At 38.4% G+C, this 15268-nt stretch overlaps 1 protein-coding gene across 2 annotated transcripts in view; it reads right to left on the bottom strand.

Annotated features, from left to right (window-relative positions):
* Positions 1-15268, bottom strand: part of cabp1b (calcium binding protein 1b) — a 30318-nt gene that overhangs the window by 7735 nt on the left and 7315 nt on the right. The window lies entirely within an intron of this gene.

The following is a 15268-nucleotide window of genomic DNA, read 5'->3' as shown; positions in this document are numbered from 1 at the left end:
CTATCTTCAGACTGTGCGCTTAATGTGATTTACCCAACTGGATCAGCATATTGCTTTCAGGGTCTCCTGGGAAGTTCCTATTTATGAGATCATGGTCCTTGTTTACGAGATTAGAGTTGGAATAAAATTGATTCTCTTGACAGTTTCATAATTCACTTTCTCTCTAATCGGTGTATTACTCCTGTGCTGCAACAGAGCATGATGGAAAATGTATTTTATAATGAAAAAATGAAAAAATAATGTCCGCACTCTGAAGTTACAGCACCATACTATATATATTTATTTATGAACAGTGCAACGTTTAGATCGATCAGGTCTTCATCAGGCACGTGCACCTGGTGCCTCATCTCGGTGTGGGCCGAAGATGCAGTCCAAAGAAAACTTGTCGACTCTTAACATTATGTTTTTTTTTAGCAGAACTCTGATGCAATGTTAGCGCACATAAACATTTAACCCTTCCGCTGGTGTTTTGACGAAAACAGACCCGCCCATAGACCCTACCCTCGAAGTAATCAGGACAGAAGCAGTCCACAGTGGACAAAAGAGACGAGTTAAAACACCAGGTGTAAACGGGAATGAGTCTCCCTTGTCTACCTGTGATCCGCTCGACCAAACCGTCTCTGGCCCTGTTTACCCCTGGTATTAAAGGCAGAGTAGGTGATTTGATCCAGATTATTTTTTTGTTATGCTGGTTGAAAGTCTCTTCGCATCCTGAAAGTAATCACTAAGTTAAGTGGTCTAAATGTATTTATGTGTATATATATCATCTGCGGAAGGTGTAGGGCCATAAAATGTTCGTCCAATCCTTGCATTAGGTTCGAATGCAATGATTTGATGTCCTACCTGCCTGTCAACAGATGTATTTTCTTCCCTCCGCGCACCTGCTTGCGCAGACATCACACGTCATCAGACCGTTTCATACTTTGCAGCGTTAGACAGACGTTAGTCACCGAGCGCCACAACCGAAACAGCAGCCGCCTTTTACAGTTCCTCCTCAACCAAAACAATGAGCTTATGCTGCATTCACGCCATAACTACTGAAATATGGAAGAGATGGAAATCTGTGATGTTATACTCGGAGCGGTTTGTGACTCGAATTATTTCAATGGCAACACTATCAACGGCTAAGTGAATCTGCAGCAGTCAGGTGGAACAGGTCAGTGCTCTTTAAGTTATGTTCATTATTATTGTAATGTTATGTGCTTTGAGACATGAGGTAGTTTAACGCTGTCTCTAATTATGCTTTTATTTGCTCCCTGCTGTATGCGTTCATGTGTTTTGAAGGAGGCGTAACTTTGAAAATGCTCTGAAGAGAGGGTGGGATCTTATGCTTTAAAGCTAGCTTGCTATTACAAGCCTCTCTGAAAATTGCCCAGCCTACCTTTAAGATGCGTCGATTAGACCACAAGTAGACGTTTTCACGGCTTGATAAATATAAGCAGCACGGCACAAAGCTTTATGTGCTTGTCGTCTCCTAGTTAGGACCCAAAATAGATAAATATTAAGTCTGCTTTTTAAAATAAAGAAAAGAAGCGATGGAAGGATAATGCTTAGTATGTGCCAAGAGCGGGAAACTCTATATTTGTGCAGTGTGCGCATGTCAGAAGATCAATTCCAATTTGAAGCTTGTGACATATAAACACGCACATCAACACGATCATTTTATTTAGCATTCATGTAAACACTATGTTCAGATTCATCGAACATAATGATTTCATTCAAAAACAAATACGGTAAACCATCTTTTTTATTCTAATCGCAAGCATCAGACAACAGAACAGACAACTGAATCTACATATTCAGAGGCCAGAGATATCGGGTAGCAACATCCCACATCCGAGTTTGCATGAAATGTACCATTAGGGATATGGTTGTTTGACGGGAACATTGTTCCATGCAAGACCAAGAAAGGCTGTTTATCCAGGAAAATGTCCTATCTGGGTAAATCACATTGTGCCAGACTTTGCCCTCTATTCTCTCTTCCCTTTCAGCAACTGACAGAACCTTTAAGATCAGATATCATTCAAACTGAATAATTCATCCACTTTCATACTCGCGGCACACAGCTGCAATACCATGCCATTTGATTGCTGCCATAAAAACAAATGATCACACTAAGCTTAAGGTATTTTAAAAACAAATCCAAGTGGTTCTCGCCAAATAAAACTCACTGATCACGAGTGTTTCGATCATTGATGGGTAAAGATGTGGACTAACTAACATCATTATATGAGAGTAGATTCTCAAAAAACCAAGTATGTTTTGAGAACGTATAATTGCTCATGTTTAGTGGAGGGCTAATCAGGATAAGAATGAAACCAGTCAGCCAGCACATTATAATGACCAATTAGCCGACAGACAGGAGAGGTGAAGAGCACGCGGAATATAACTCACAAACACACAAAGAGCATCTCCCCAATTACTGACAGACCCACGGGTTAATTAAAGAGAAGACCGACGTCATCTAAGAGCTAATCATTAGCTAATCAACAGCTCTAATATTGCCCACAACCCATTGTGCTTTTTTTGAAGAGGATTTGGTTCAGAACTACAAACACAAATAAAAAGTGTTCAAAAATTACAAACGTGGTGGACGTGCAAGGCTGAGTAGAGAGGTTTAGGTAAAGGGGTTTGAGTGATCAATAATAAATACTACCTGACGGAAAATATTTAATTAATCCGCAACAACATTATGAACTTTTATAAAGATACGTTTGGTCATTAACTATTAAATGCATCATTATGCAAAAAACATGAGGAGAGTATTCAGAGTATTCAGACCCACGACTGGCAGATCAACGTGCTACTACTTTTCTGTCCAGTACGGTAAGAAGAAGTGTTCAGTAGTGTAAATTAAATTAACTGAAATGCGGAGTGTTAACTTAAAAACTATTAAAAACATTTTTGTTATTTGAAATAAAATAAACTATAAGCTAAAGCTAAAATAAAATATTAGATGAAAAACTTAAACTAAATTTTTTTTTTCAGTATTACTTTCATAAGTTTATAAAGCACTAAAATGTAAATTAAAAACTAAAACTGAAATTAAAAAGTAAATTAACGTAAATAGTAATATTTAAATTTAAAAAACAATAAAATGACTCAAATGTACCATTAAAATAAAAACTGAAAATATAAACATAAAAGCTCATTCAAAATATTAATAAAAACTATAGTATATAAATAATACTAAAATAACACTGGTTTACGGTAACAGGATGCAAATTATGACGTGGCACAGTAGCATGTCCCAAAACTCGCCTACTCTTCTGGTACACACTCAAAAGTATGTACTTTTTCTTCACAAGGTAAGAGTACATACTTTTAGGGCATAGTATGTATAGGTGAATTGGGGCGCAGCAATTATAGGGCCCTATTTTAACGATCTGAAACGCAAGTATCAAACGCGAAACGCAAGTAACTGTGGGCGGATCTTGGGATAAATGACTCTAGGGCGTAACGTGAAATAAACCAATCAGAGCGTCATCTCACTTTCCCTTTAAAAGCAGGCGCGCTTGTTTCATGGCGGATTGCTACTATAACGGCGGAGAGAAGTGACATTGTATGGGGATGGGAGAAACCCACCCAAATTAGCTTCGGTTAAACAGGCGTATAATAATTTGGGTAAATGTGCCAGCTATTTATGCCTATTTTTTCAGATCTTCATGGACACCACAATGATTTCCCTTGTGTGGTAATATTTTTCCTTGTAATTATGTATGGTTTGCAAAAATGGGAACTGCTGCCTGTGTCTGTGCAGATGAGAGAAGCAAAGTGTATGCGCGTTGTGCACAGGCTACATTATAGCCAAGCATGCGCCCTTAAAATAGCATCTGAACGCACCACTGAAACGCGTGCCACTGACTTTAGACTAGGTTTTTCCTGGTCTGTGGCGGAATTGTTTTCTGAAACTGCAAAACAGCACCAGGGAACGTTTTACCGGAACACGCCTCTTTTCACTGAACCGCCCCCGGGAGCGCAAGTTCATTCCCTAATTTACCGACGTGCGTCTGTGGAGGGAAAAGTCCACTGTGCGTCGGGTGCAAAATAGGAATGATACATGCGTCGGTGTACAAAGTCAATTGCGCTGGGTGCAAGATAGGGCCCAAAATCTTTCATCAAAATATAACAACTTACTTCTGAAATGACTTTCCTTTCAGATGATGTCATGAATCCCCCTCCAGTCACATGACTCGCTCACTTTTTACGATCCAATCATTTCCTGATTGATAAAAGTCTCACTTTTTCTCACTGAATATCCTGTTTTACTTGCAAATACAGATTACAGTTAAGTGGGTTTTTACGTTGACATCAAACTGATTTTATTAACTTTTTTCTCCTTTAGATCTAATTTCTATTCATTAGATCTCTTCCTGCCATCCTGTCCTACCACATGCGGCTACAGTAATCTGCATGCGACTGCTGGGCAAGATTGAGGTATACAAGCACAAACAGTCTCATTTGGCCTTATATACTAAAGATCTTGCCATGAAGCTTCTGACACTACTGGTCAAGCTTTTTTTAAATGTTCCCACTCTAATGTGGTTGCATGATGCATGCACATATATGTCTGTGCAAAAATGTGAGTTGCATCTCCCCTCTATTTGCACATGACCTTCACACTCCATCTGTTGCCAAGGCTGTAAGGTGCCAGCTTGTATATTCTTCCGAAGAAACCTGTGCCATTGGGCTCTTAGCAGGTGCCAGCATCTGATATCTCATGCTAATCCTTGATTGTGCACATTCCAAGTTATCCAGAGATGATTGAGAAGAACTTCTGAAACCTTTCAGAACAGCAACTTCAGACATCATTGTCAAGAACTTTAGGGTATAATATCATTAAACGCAGTTATATTGCTGGTATATTAAAGGGATAGTTCCACAAAAAAATTTAATTCTGTCATTAATTATTCACCCTCATGTTATTCCAAACCCTTAAGTCTTTCTTTCATCTTTAGAACAAAAATGAAAATCTTTTTGATGAAATCTGAGAGCTTTCTATCCCTCCATTGACAGCTTCACAACTGACACTTTGACGCTTCAAAAAGTTCAGAAACGAATCCATATGAATCGAGCGGTTTAGTCCAAATATTTCTAAGAGACTCGATCGCTTTATATGATGAACGGATTGAATTTAAGCTTTTATTCACATATAAACTTTCATCAACTTACAACTCGCAATCTTACGCAGCCCGTTTGAGCTTCAGCAAGAACCAATGAGGTTAATTCTCGTGTTACGCAGCACGTTTGAGCTTCAGCAAGAACCAATGAGGTTTATTCTCGTGTTACGCAGCATGTTTGAGCTTCAGTAAGAACCAATGAGGTTCATTCTCATGTTACGCAGCACGTTTGAGCTTCAGCAAGAACCAATGAGGTTCATTCTCATGTTACGCAGCACGTTTGAGCTTCAGCAAGAACCAATGAGGTTAATTCTCGTGTTACGCAGCACGTTTGAGCTTCTGCAAGAACCAATGAGGTTCATTCTCGTGTTACGCAGCACGTATGAGCTTCTGCAAGAACCAATGAGGTTCATTCTCATGTTACGCAGCACGTTTGAGCTTCAGCAAGAACCAATGAGGTTAATTCTCGTGTTACGCAGCACGTATGAGCTTCTGCAAGAACCAATGAGGTTCATTCTCGTATTACGCAGCACGTTTGAGCTTCTGCAAGAACCAATGAGGTTCATTCTCGTGTTACGCAGCACGTATGAGCTTCTGCAAGAACCAATGACGGGTTTGGAACATGAGGGTAAGTAATTAATGACAGAATTTTAATTTTGGGTGAACTATCCCTTTAAGGCAGCGTGATCTAGCATATCATTAAACATATTAATTCATGAACATGTCCAGTAACTTCCAAGGTCAAAAGCGGCAACCAAACATCCAACATCCTGATGCAGGACAAGTTTTTTCCATAGTAATGTTTTTGCTACTCCAGATTGGTTTCTTAGGTTTTCTAGTTCTCTTTAGCATGCAAAAACTCAATAAATTCATCAATTTCAAGTTCAGTCAGTCCAGATTCTGTTTCATTGAGAATTACCATAATATTACTGTATACAGCTACACTCAGTGGAATTCAGAGTATGACTATTAAACTCATCTTTGACAGTCCATGCAACACAGTCCAGGTCTGGGTCGAGTCCGTAGCCCACACACACACACACACACACACTCTCAGCTATCAGAAAGAGCATCTTACCTTTTTTGAGAAATTCTTAAGCGGCGATTTAACACAGTTTCCCATAGTAAAGTCCCTTCTGCTAATTTTGCGCGCTTGAGAGTCAAAGCGGCAACATGCGCGCGTGTGCATGCATCCACATGTCTCCATGCATGGATTACAGATGGTGAGATGAGGTCTGTAGGCTTATCTTCTAGGAAAGATGGATTTTAGGGGAAGGATGTAGATGATCCAGGGGTGGCGATGCTGGATGTCAAGGTGACAGGAATGAAGGAGAGAAGAAGTGGATGGAGGGATCAGGAAAAGGAGACATGTGTCTCAGTGTGAAGGGATGCTCAGAAGAGAAAAGCCAAGATTGCTTGTTCACTTGCTTGCACTCTCTCTCTCTCTCTCTCTCTCTTTCACCCTCCCTTCTTTTCCCCCACTCTCTCTTCCCCTCATTTCCCTCCCTCTTTCTCTCTCTCCCTCTCCCTCACTCTCAGCTGCTCAGTTTTAAAACCGTCCATCCAAACAAGGCGAAAAGAGACAAAGAGGCTCGCATGGACGAGCGTATCACCTTCCCCCAAGCAAGATGCTGAAGACACTAATACAAAAACACACACGCGAGCGAGTGAACACAGTCGATTACACACATACGGATGTTAGGCTACAGAGCTAAAAATACACACACTTGTAGTCGTGCCGCCCAGCTAAGAGTGGCAGTGTTCAGATCAAAGACCGGACGTCAAAACACAAAAGCCGCATGTGAAAAGTTGAGGTTGGCACCAGACACGGATGCGCTAAGGCTGCCAAAATGCAGAGCACCAGCCGAAGGCCACTGCAGGTTATTAGGGGACAACAGGAAGCCCTTCCCAGAATTCACCTGCTGAGCTGGCATTCGCCTACTTAACCCAATGGTTTCCTGTTTAGGCCACTCTCGCCTCACAATCTCTCTGTGTTAACAGGAAACAGGAAAAATTACCAAAAAAAAAAACTTTAACCTTAAATGATGCTCCTAGACAGCAGTGAGATTAATATTAATCTCCATTTATCCATCTAATATTATTAAATATTTTAGGTGGATTATTTATGTATATACAAAATTATATATTTGTGATATTCAACCACTGGAAAGTAAATTGATATCTAATATTGGCCAATATATTGATTATTGGCTTCAAATGGTGAGTATTTATCAGTTATCTGTATCACACAAAATGTGCATAGCCAATCAAAAAAGATAGCGATGTTTATTTGGACATCTTGCATGCATTGTTTTAGCATTTGCATTGTTTTATGCAAATTAAGTGACAGCATAAACATGCCCACCATTGCAACACAAACATCTAATTTGGTTAAAATCTGTATAAATGCCTTCTTATAATTCTCTTCTCAGCAGTGTCTGTTGGTTGGGCATGTGATTGGGCAATTAAATTAATCTGGTATCTGATTTTATTATAAATTACACTCATAATAGTTGAAGATGTACACATTCAGTTTTTATAGAATCAAATTTTTATTTAAGGGAAATTTATAAATGCAAGAGCATTAAAACAAAGCTATTTATTTCAGTTTTTCAAAAAGAATTTGAGTTAATTTTGGAATTTACATTTTTTTAAATAATATGGTTTCCTTAATTATTTTGTTAATTTTCATTTTTAGTTTTGTGTAGTGCCTTGTTGTAATTGGCTGCATTCAAAATTGCATACTTCCCTAATATATAGTAGGCAGAAAACAGTATGTCCGAATTCGCAGTACTCGTAAAACATTGGCCAAAAATTACCCGGATGACCTACTATTTCCGGCGAGATTCTGAAGTGTGTATACGATGGACACTTTACAATCCCATGAGGCCACGGGAGAGGATTTATGAATGGCGGAGAAGCATCTGATGCTGGTAGGTCATATGATAATGACAACATGGCAGATGTAGTACGTCCGAATAAATTCATACTACACACATTCATACTATATAGAACATACTTTTTAGCAGTCGTGAAGTAATTACTTATCCAAAATAAGTACCTACTCAAGAGAGTATGCGATTTTGGATGCAGCCATCATGTTTTCAGCAATTAAAACGGTATGAGGCGTTTTTGATTAATCACTGCTGTTGTGATCACTACTGCCCCCTTTCTGTAGGCTGTAATAGCACAACATTAATTGTGTCATGCGACACTGATTTTTGTAATAAGGTGCAATCTATAATGAGCCTAATGTTTGATTTTGAAATAATGATAATTATTATACTATGCAGTGATATTTTTTTATGCATTTTTTATATGGTTAAACTGTATGGAAGCTTAGTGAATAAAGACGCAAGTGAAATGTTTAGCGAATGTTAAGTTAGTAAATGTGTATAAAATACATTTACAGAGAAACATCCGTTCAATAACTCCTAAGCTATGAAAAAGACATACATTTTCCCCTGGATCTATCAATATCTTTGTTGTAAACCCATTTAACCTTCCTGATTAATTCTCAGCTGATCTATTTGGTTTACTCATGTATGGCTTATCTCTCGCTCTCTTTCTCTCTCTGTCGGTGAGGATGATTCATCTAGTTGAAGCCAGCCTCTTCACCGGAGGCTCATTGTGAACTTCAGAACACATCAGAAATCAGAGCCAGGCGCCGTCCACTCTCATAACGTCAACTCCGCAAGAGAGAACGCACCAGCAGCGCAGAAACACACTCACACACATGAACACACACCCGCACATATCCATACATGCTCAGACCGGCTCTTGAACTGTCGTAATCGCATAACTGTGCATGAATGTATGCATAAATCATCCGCACATGGTCATTTAAGTCGTCTTTCCAGTACTGTAATGCTTACAGGAGTATGTCGAGGTTAAATAAACAGATATGATTTAGTGCTCTGGGTTCGTCACAACCTGTTTAGCCGGTGTTACTGTACGCTATGTTTACAATATTTCAGTGACATCAATCACACTTTTTTTCATGGAGAGCTGCATTGCATTCATTAAACAATAATCACAGTTACAGTGTGGCAATCTTACTGATAAAATCAACTTGGGCTTTTCAGAAAATGTTCAGTCTTCTATAACCCCTAAATTTTGCGATAAAACAACACTGTTGTGGTGTTTAATATGATTTGGGTCATTTAAAATATGTCTTGACTCACAATGTTTTGGCTGTCATAATACAATTTAAAAGGTGGTTTAAACTGAATAAAAACACCTCAAGGAGGATTAAGGTGGGAATGATGTTCCAGTGCAGTGTTTATTTAGTTACATACACACACACACACACACACACACACACACACACACACACACACACACACACACACACACACACACACACATATATATGTAACTAAATAAATACTGCACTGGAACATCATTGCCACCTTAATCCTCCTTGAGATGTTTTTATGTTCGATGTATTGATAATGAATGAACATCAGTTTTGTTTCAGAAACCGGTGTGGTGTCTCAGATGCACACATTTCAGTGATATACACTGCAAAAAAATTATGTTTTATAACATCCTGTTTTCCAGTACAAATTTAATAAAGCAAAAAAAAAAAAAACAAAAAAAAAAACAAACCCCTATACTGCCCCATTGCCAGATATTTTTTCTTGTTTTAAGCAAAAAAAAAATCAGAAAACAAGACTAATTGTATGTCTTATCTTCTCAAGTATGTATCTTGATTTGATAATGTTTAGATATTTGTATTGGAAAACAAGACAAAATACCAAGTTAATTAATCATTGTTTTGCAGTGTTAGGAACATTTTCCACATGGTTTAGAATATGCTGTCAACTTCTTATGATTAATAACTTGTATTTGTGTTGTTCCTCATTTGTTGCTTTGGATAAAAGTGTCTGCTCAATGAATAAATGTTAAATGTACTATGCTGTCGAATGACATACAAAAAATTCATTTTTCCATGACCTTAGTGTTGCTGGCTCATGCATTTGAGCTCCAGGAACTCAAGCGTTTGAGCCACACATGCACAAAACGGATCATTCTGACAGCAACGTTCATAAGCACTTCTTCATTTTAACGAAGACGTGAGGTCATGGATAATCCTGTTGGACACGGCGACGGGCTGCCAGAGAGACAGGAAGATGAGCAGAGAGATTCGTGTTCATCTTTACACACACAGATCAAAGAAACATCTCTGACCTTGGGAATATTAGCAAGAAAATATAAACTTGAAAAAAAGATGAAAATCATGAATATACTCGTAACTAGATTTTTATATTGTCTGAAGAAATCTGCTGGAAAGTCTTGAATTATTCGCTTTAATACACATTTTATGTCGGTTTCTCAAAAGGGAGCTGGATTTACACGCAGAACTCTTGAAATATTCATTCACCTTCTTTTAAGAGCATCAAAAATGTAGCAGCTCTTCAGAAGTGTTGTTCTTTTCACCCATCCGAACGCTTCATTAGCTCTGGTTTCACTCTGTCTTTCTCTCCGCTCGACCCTTCGCACTCACCTGCTGTATACCCGAGTGTCAATGCTCGCCTCGGGTAACCCGCAACGTGTCGGGTGACGCAATGTTTTGGTGCTATGAAGACTTGTGCTAAAAACAAATAGATGTTCTAAATAAATGTTTTACCTGAATGCACATTCCCTTACCACAGGAAAGAAAAATCCCAAATGGGATCTTTTTAATATTGCAAGAATTTCACATAGTGAGCAATGAGACTAAATGGAGAGCAAATTGAGATTTTTGGTTCTGTCATCATTTGCTCAATGTAACGTCTTTCCAAACTCATAGAACACAAAAGGAGAAATTTAGCAAAATGTCACTGCTCTTTTCCATACAATGACAGTGAATGGGGAAAAAAAGTATGACAAAAGCACCATAAAATTACTTTTTTATGTTCCAAGTCTTTCGCGCATTAGGTTTGGTGTAAAATGACAATTCACTTGAGAATCAATGGCATGTAATGACAAACCTACCATGATTTGAGTGTAATAGCACACAAGTCATACAAACTACTTTTAAATGGTGTGTTTAACTGTCATTTTTGGCCCTCATGCAGATTGTGGGGTTTCAGATGACATCTGAGAATATTTTCCAAATTCAAATGATATGCTATCCAAATCCAATTATTTGTATGCTCTATATATGTATTTTGAAAGTTGCACAGTTTGTCTATTTTCGGGTGAATATCACAAAATGTGTCAAGAACATCAAAATCGAGTTAAAAATCAATGAATCAAACAGCAATGATGTGTTTTGTGAGTGGCAAAACATGATGACAGAAAGTGACAATTCTACAGTAGCAGTCTGTGGAAGCCACAGAATAAAAGAATAAACAAGGTCATTTATATCTCACAATTATGAAATTGTCAGACTTGAGAGACTTGAGTTTTTAAACAAAACTATAAACATGTACTTGCAATTGCATGTTATAAAATACAAATTACTTATAAACTTGCGTACATGCAATTGTGAGAGCAATAGGTTCAAATATTAATACAAACTAACTGTTGGGCTGATACATTATGCCCTTTATTAACTGCATATATGAATATTATATTAATCTATTGTTTACATCAAATGTATGCTTTAATACTATATCATTGCAGGTTTCATCAGTCCAATCTCTCCATTTAATGACTTACAACCAAGTCTTTGACAATGGAATTCTAGAAAAAAAAATTTGCATTGGGATTCTGACATCCAAAGGCACAACAAGACATGTTTCCCGTGGATCTTGCATGTTTTCTTCTTGTTATTTGTTGTTTTTGCCATAACAATGCGCGTGCAGATGCAGTGACGTAACTGTGAAATCTACTCCCAAATTGGCTATAGGACCATTAAGATTTTGTGCATTTCATTTTGTTATATTTCATTTTTTTTGTGTAAATTTGATGTTTTTATATCATCATTTTATTAAGAATATATTTTAAATAATTTTATGACTTTCTTTTTCTGATTTTCTGGTGAAATGTGACCTGAACATCGTGACGATCACCTTTTTTATTTTTCCTGAGGTGAGAACTGAACGAAATCTCCTGAGCAATGAAAGATCAAGCTATGAGCAATAACGTGTTCCTTTGGGATGTGCCGAGGAAGGTATTTCAAGGTCTATTCTCTCTCACTCTCGACTACACAGACTGAGAATGGCTTAGAAATTTTGCATTTCCTCCCCTGCAATCCATGGGCTAATAAAAAACACACACACTGGCTTCTATAAATAGCACAGACTATGAGATTGTATGGGAGACAGAAATGACGTGGAATTTACGACACAGCTTGAATCACTTTCACATTTCTTTCTAAGCCTGGTTCTTTCAACTATCCCTCCGTTTGCCTTCCGCCCTCCCTCTTGTTCTGTATCTCTCCCCCCCCCTCAGACCCATGCAAGGTCGGTGTGACCCAAGTGGGATGGAGAGGGAGGGCGGGAGCGACTGAATGCTCCGGAAAAAGCCCCAAAAAAAAAGAGTGCAAAGCAGCAAATGGAGCCAAGAGAGTGAGAGGCAGAGCTAAAGTGGTTCTGCATCACCTGCCTCCGAACACTGAGTGTTGTGTGCTTCTTACATAATACATAACCTCTCACACTTGCACCTTCATATCCTCATCTACTGTATCCTCCATCCCAGTTTGGATCCAGCAGGGAGGAAGATTGCAAGCGACTTGACAAAGATTGACAGAGCGTCATTTAGTCAGACTCTATTGAGACGGGCAGCCCCTGCTGGCAGAGCGAGGGCATTGATCTGAAATCTCACTGTGAAAACAACGATGCAAAATTTGTTTGATTTTGATGTACGCAGCACATCTCCAAAAGCGGGTTAGTGGCATAATTCGTTATTAGTGAACGCAAGTCAGGTCAAGTTATACCAGCATTAGGATATTAATCTCTTCTGCCGAGAGAGAGAGAGAGAGAGAGAGAGAGAGAGAGAGAGAGAGAGAGAGAGAGAGGGAGGAAGATTATGAGCAGAAGAGGCACAAGACTTCTGCGACACACAGCGGCTGAAAATAATCTGACAAGGAAGCTCAGATTAATAAATGCTGTAAAAATATTTTGCTCAGCTCATGTTAACTTATGCATTAACTAATGTTAACAAATGAGACCTTTTTGTGAAGTGTTACCCATTAAAATATTACATGGAAATCAGTGAGGGCACACATTTGTAACACTGAAAAACTCATTTGCAATCTTTTCTAAAAAAAAAAAGAAGAAAAAAAGAAAAGAAGTGAATATTGTATATTATAGAGCTCGTAGTAAAATATGTCACGACGCTTCCTACGCTACGTCCTACGTCATACCGTGAAAGCGCGTCGACCGTTGCCGGAAGCCAGTTATTTTCATTTATAAAGTTTTAAATATGTATATTTTTACGACAAAACCACACGGATTACCCTCAGAAGGCCTTCGTTTATCCCCCTGGAGCCGGATGGATTACTTTTGTGAAGGATGCATGCACATTTTTGGGACTTGAAGGAGGTGGATCCCATAACTTGACATTATAACCACTGAAAGATCTAAAATAACTGAAAATGTGTTCGTCTGAAAAATGATTGACATATGCATCTCGAACGACTTGAGGGTGAGTAAATCATGGGTTTAATATCATTTTTGGCCGAACTATCCCTTTAAGTAGCAACATCAAAGCTTTCTGCACATGAACATAGCAGAAAATATCATATGAAAGCCATAAACCTGTTTTCCCATACCATTTTCAAGAATATAAATCTACGATTCATTTTTATATCAAGGAAATCTGACAAAAATGTAATCATTATAAGAATTCAACAATATTAAAGGTAAAGCTTTCAATTATATTCAAGTTATGTTTAAGTTTAATCATGTTTAAATAATGCTTTTTTTACATTTTCTGATTTATTTTATATTAATCAATATTTCTTCACATTTCTTTTGAGTTGCCGTAACTTTTCTATAGTTAGCATACTTATTTTTTAATACATTGTAGCATCGTAGTGAAAAGGTCCAGTCAAACTGACCGTTTCTCGTTGAATTCCAATAGGAATCTGCGCGATCTGCAATTTCACTTGACGCCAAAAAAGTTCCCTGAACAAATGTCCCTCATGTTTAAGTTGGCCATGTGAATTCGCTGGATTGAACAACAGAAAGCTGCTTGGTTTGCAAGTGATTCTTTATGAGCTGTGCTTCATATATCTCTATGCTATCAACCTTTTTTCAAATATCGCCATTTTTCGCTAATATGACCTGCACCGTTACTGTGTAAATAATTCTGAGTGACTGCTCATGTTTCAAAGCATTATGGGTATTGCTTTTGTAAAGAAAAATGTAGGACGGGGCTTGATTTTGTCCATTGGGAACTCTGATTGGATGGTTGTGGTTTGCTATTGCTGTGATGTCATGTGAGTGACAGGTTGTCCCGCCCTCGCACCAATACATTCATGGATCTAAACTGAACATTAAACCTTTAAGAGAGTACATATAACACACTGCTTGCATATTTAAAATACTGGTTGATTTTAGATTTAAAATCACACTTATCAATCAGTTAAACACTGATGATCATTTTAAAACTGATGCGCAAACAGATGTGACTACATATTCTATCATTTACATTTGATCAGTCTCGGCAGGGTGATGATACGCTCGAATCCTCTCTTCGTTTTCACGGCTTCAAACCCCACGTGTCAGGTAGCTAATGGATTTGAATTTTTTCACTCCAGCACAAAAGACAGCTTTCCCCTCTCCTCTCTAATCAGGTCTTGAGCTGCTATATTTAGCGCCTACTGGCGGAGAATGATTTCTGTAGGGATTGTATGCAGGCCTTGATGTTACATAAGGAAATATGAAACACGCACGGCATTTGAGGAATATCAATCCACTATGAGGAAAAAAATAGACACGACGGCGCTATAAATACAGCAGCGTTTCCGTTCACAGATGCAAGGCTTTTCTGGATACGAGATGAGCACAAGCAAACATAGTGTACGGCATCGCAATCGTGTGTCACGTCAGTCTTGGCTGAATGTTCTCTCAAGAAATGTGCATGCTTTTAAACTTTTGAGCAGGTCTTACACTGAAGGGTTGTGACAAAAAGCCAAAGACTAATGATGCCTGGGAGGCTCTTGAAACCAAGCAAAATGTCAAAACTAGGACCCACTCAGCCTGGTTGCTGGC

The sequence above is a fragment of the Squalius cephalus genome, assembly GCF_949319135.1.
Source record: "Squalius cephalus genome assembly, chromosome: 24".
NCBI lineage: Eukaryota > Metazoa > Chordata > Actinopteri > Cypriniformes > Leuciscidae > Squalius > Squalius cephalus.
This window is presented reverse-complemented; position numbering and strand designations above follow the sequence as displayed.